This window comes from Puntigrus tetrazona, chromosome 5 (genome assembly GCF_018831695.1).
Source record: "Puntigrus tetrazona isolate hp1 chromosome 5, ASM1883169v1, whole genome shotgun sequence".
In the NCBI taxonomy this organism is placed as follows: Eukaryota; Metazoa; Chordata; class Actinopteri; order Cypriniformes; family Cyprinidae; genus Puntigrus; species Puntigrus tetrazona.
In genome coordinates, this window is record NC_056703.1 from 20,757,529 (window position 1) to 20,762,865 (window position 5,337).

Below are 5,337 nucleotides of genomic sequence, written 5' to 3' on the forward strand. Positions count from 1 at the left end.
TAAAATTAAAGAAATTCTGTCAAATTACTCACCCTCACTTTGTTCCCAACCATAAGACTTCTATTGTCACTTAACTACAATTAATTTTTTTTTTTCGCAAACTAGAAGATTCCTCCCAAAACTTCCCACTAAACTTCAACGTACATTATGAATAGACTCTATTTTAACCAAATCTTTAAAGTCACAGAATTTCTTTTGGATGATGAAAAAGATTTAGTTTTAGGTTTTATTCAAAATATAAACATGAATCGATTATATTCACAGGGATTAGTTTTACAATCTTCTTCTGAACTTGTTGAAGCAACTTGTTGAAGTCGTGATGGACTTTTTAAGAAGTCCATAAATTTCCCAGTCATTAAAATCGTTGATCAGAGTTTCAAGATGACCGATATCTCACATACTTTTCATTTTTGGGTGACCTTACAAATTAAAATCAAGTGACGAAAGTACCAAATAAGTCAATAACAGGTACTGACATATTGCTTCTTCATCACTTTATTATTTAATAATGCTCTAATAATACATCGAATAATGAATACGGCCATGAGTGAAGAGTTAGAGCATTGTAGAGAGAGAATTTGCATTGATGATATTTCTTGATTTGTGTTGTAAAACGACAGGCTGATGTCCACACTGGATCTTTTATCTGTACAGGTCTTAGAACAGATGCCAGATAACCCTAAGTGGAGAGAAGTAAAAAGGACCTCTGGCAGGAAGCCTAAAATCATTTGATGCAATGTGCACGTTTTGAGCTCTGACATAGAAGTATAGATATTAAGTCTCTCACATAAAACTTTTGGCAAAGGTGAAATATAGTCATGCAGCCTCAAAGCATGATATCATACATTATATACACAGTTTCCACAGCCAGGTGGTTTATTTTTTTACGCAAACTCATAAACTGAACAGCTGTAAAATCTATTATCAGAAAAAGATGAAGCAGATGGGGTGTGAAGGCAGCTGGATATAAAAAATGTTTGGATGAGAGAGAGGAGGGACAGCCGGGGACACATTAGCCCTCTATTCTTCACACAGGGAGAGAGGGACTCTGTGGGTTTGGGATATGTGGGGAATGCACAGCTAACGTCAGCGTCCTCACACATAGGACCATCTGACCCTCATTGTGAAGGTAACAGCTGAGTAGGCGGCCACTGGCGGAGCCAAATCTACAGCCGGCAGCTTGTACCAGCAAAAGGCAGAGTGAAAGCATTCAACAGAAGACTTGTCCTCTGCAATCTGAAGGTCATCCAAAGGCCACAATCACCCCTTTCCTTCGCAGTCCAATGAAGAGGAAAAGCTAAGGCGGCATTCCAGAACATATATACTGTATGTTCCTGTGATACAATAATGATGCATGCATTTAGAGTCAACCTGTATGCCGGTCTAATTACCAATAAAAAATGAAAAAAAAAAAAGAAAAGAAGAATATTTCTTTTTTTTTTTTTAAGTGAATAGTAACCCAAAGCGGTTTGGCTACCACCATGTTGATTTACATTGTCAATCTTTCTTGCATGTTTTGCAGAATAAATACACATAATATTTGTTTTGGGTGAACTATCCCCTTTAAAATTACTATTTAAACTTGCTTTGGAAATTTGCAACACTCAAAAATGGTTGTTGAAACGCAAAACTCATTAGATGTCAGGACACTATGGAGAGAGAACTAATGAAACGTAGCGTTGATGGCTTTACAAAACTAACTTTTTCCACTTTTAGCATCTTTTGAGACAAGGTGTTACCATGCGTGCGCCCTCGTTTGAATTAAATGTAATCAGCTCTACAGTGACCTTTTCATAGCCAGTCACCCTTCAATGCACCTGACACTATTAGCTTCCGCTGTTACCATCAGTCAGCTGCTTTAGCTCCAGAGCACGGCGGGCCACATAACCACTGCCGCTCTAAGCATTTTTGATAGTAATTAGGCGGTCTTGTAGCTCTAAGATGGTCTAAAGAAGAGAGTATGACTGGTAATCCCATTATTTATTCACAGAGGGCTTTAGGAGCCACGAAGCTTAATTCAGAGTGGGCTTTCCTTCATTCAGCCAGAACTGCTTACAGAAAACACTCATCAACACCAGCAAACAGAAACTAATGCAACAAGAGGAAGTCAACAGGCTCTAAATCTCTAAGATCAAATTTGTATACATACAGTACATGAAGAAGTTTGGTAGGGTTACATATTGGAAAGCTTGTTTTCCAGATCACGGTGAAAGATAGCAGAACTTAAAATGTTTATTTTGCGTATCAGTGTTGACATTTTAAATACAATGAAACTTGACATTAAAATGGGTAAACCCAAGACATTTGGTTTAAAAACAAGTTAGTGTTATATTATACTGACTATAAAAAATTTAACACAAAAAACTGTAGAAAATGCTGCAGTAAAAACCTGTTAAAATGGTTATGGTAAATTTCTGTAAAATAACATATAAATTTGACATGACGGCATTAACGCTTCACATGTTGTTTTTTTCTTTACAAAATCACCATTTTCTTCTCAGTTAACATATTTATTTTGGGGTTGTATGTTACATCTAATTTCTTGTTAAATTAATGTTATTGCATATTTCAGTTTAATGAGTCTCTGCATGATAGCGTGTTTAATAAGCTTGTATTATTTACACCTATAGGACTATTGAAAGCGATTAGTTTACTCAAATTATATTAGGAATTACTACTAATTATTCTTGCCCAAACAAAACTGTAAATACTTTCGTCCTCCAACTCCAACTGCATTTAAACTAATGCAGCAAGTATGTCAGTAGTATGAAAGCATTTATCCAAAGAAATCATTATATAAGCACCAACAGCGAGGGCTGTATGAACCGTTTTCATTTTTCAATATAACAATCCTTTTTAACCCGAAGAACAAAGACAAAACTGATTCATGAACAGATCATTTTAGAACAGACTGATTCGTTCCGAAAGATCTACGCTCAAAGAGAATGATTCCTTTAACAGTCAAATAAAGACTTTTATAAATACACATTTTGTAAGCGTCTATGGCACAATTTTCCAGTTTAGGGTAATCTATACTTCAGAGTGTTAAAACAACAGCTAAATGGCCATGCGAGACAGTTTAAATAAATATACTGTGTACACTACCTGGGAGACATTGTGTGTGTGTGTGTGTGTGTGTGTGTGTGTGTGTGTGTGTGTGTGTGTGTGTGTGTGGTGTGTGCAGACATAAAGGCCTTGAAGCGCAGACAGATAAATAGAGAAAGCAGTCGGCATGCAACAAATGGATATACAAGCAGGTGTGTATCAACAAACCAGGGATTACAGACTTCCAGCCATGTCCTCCTGTGTACTTAAATCCAAATGCACAAAACACTATATGTAAGCCTCATAGACCAAACCCAAGTGATAATAAAAATCAAAGAAATACATTTCCATCATTTAAAAATGAAGAGGCAAAAGTCGGCTGTTGTAAAGTTAATGGGAAAAAAGCACTAACGAGTACTTAAAGATGAAAGCAATACCATGATTCACTTGAACTATGTCCAACTGACACGTAGTGTATCAGTGGAGATATGGATATGTTAATCGTTCAGTGACTACTTTGATATACCAATGGCATTGCCATCATTTTGCCATTATTACAGTAAGGACGTCCTTAGAGCGTCTAAGGAAGTGTTCTCTATCTTTCCCCAAGACAGTGAGTGAATAAACAGGAAGAGGATCGTATGAGATGCACTTTACCCTTCACGTCCCCGGCCAGAGCTTTCCATGTAGGCGAGTACAGATGCAGTACGACCGCAATCTCTCACGACGAGTAGAACTGCGACAGCCAGGCGCTGGACAGGTTCAACACGGTCTGCTTCAGGCTATCGCTGCTCAGTATCACCACTCGGATCCTCTCTCAGTGTAGAAGTCGAGCTGACTGAGCCAGTCCGAACAGCAGCACCGGGACAGAACACCGAGCTTGACGCAAACGCCACGGCCATTGGAGGTGATGGAAGAAACGCCATACAATTCTGAAGCCACTCACTTAAAGCGATTTCTCTACATTCAGACTGATTCTTCTCGCTCCTATGGATGACTACATTTAGCAGGGATCGTGAGTCTTCGAGAGCATCATCACTGCGCTACATGAAGACGCAGGCGCATACTTTGAGCGTCATATGTGCGTACGGGCGACGCATACTGAACGACTACTGACAGTTCTCCAATACTAAAAACCTACATGCAAAAATTGTTTCCAGAAAAAACCCCACCATAAATGCTGCAAAAGAATGAAATATATTTCAACCTTGACTGCACTGAAGTTTAACATACGGAAACTCTAGAATAGATTTCCTTAAAATCGTTATAATTTTTTTTTACGATGAATTAAAGACAAGTCTAAATTAAAGAAAGGATAAATTAATCTCACAAAACAGCTTCACCATTTATATAATGTCATCTCAGAATCATCAGCCAGAAAAAAAATATATTGCATACAGATAATGAATTTATTTAGTTTTTTGTATTTTGCGTGTTTTGTTAACAACCATTAAGCACATTTTGTCTCTGAAATTCTCATTTATGTAATATATCCATAATTTTTTGCAGTTCCCATTGTTCTCCATCATATTCTTATTACTTTAATAAAGTGTTACTTTAAATCCATTACAGTAAACAAAATGAGTGTGATGTACTCATTTAAAGTGAGCAGATATTAAAATACAAACAACATTATGACATATAGATACTCAAATGTGTAAATAATATCTAAAATGTTGAGAATTTCCATAATGAATTTTTTTCATTACTGTAATTGCAAAAATTAGTAAAAGATTGAAATGTGTTTAGTTGCTATGAATATTTGGCAATGCAAGAAAACTGCACTAAATGGTCTAAAAATGGGTTTTATGGGTTTATGTTCTTTCTGCCAAAAATATAATTAGTGGAAATGTGACTCTGATATACTCATGATATATCTGATTCCCAAGATTCACCTAAAAAGGAAACTTGACTTTAGGTTGAAATGTGCATATGATTTAGAACTACATTGTGTCATCCAAAAGAAAACTGAAAATCTCCTCAGTCAGATGCATTTTTCACAGTGTACTGTAGTCCAGTACTGTAGTCTATAGCCAACTTCTCTCTCCCTCAAGCAGGAAGTTCCTGAATCTAGTAATACATAAAAGATACAATTAAGTGGCGCTCAGTTTTAATATTTACTTGCAATCTTAGTTACACTAAGAAATTGTAACAAGGCAGGAGATTATTATAGGAGTGCTCTTTACACACACCAGTATAAAGCCCACTTGTCTCTCTTGGCATACCAGTATTTGCACAGTTTTTGGAGCATCTCTATCATCCATGAATAAGTCGCTTTAAATCTAGAATTTT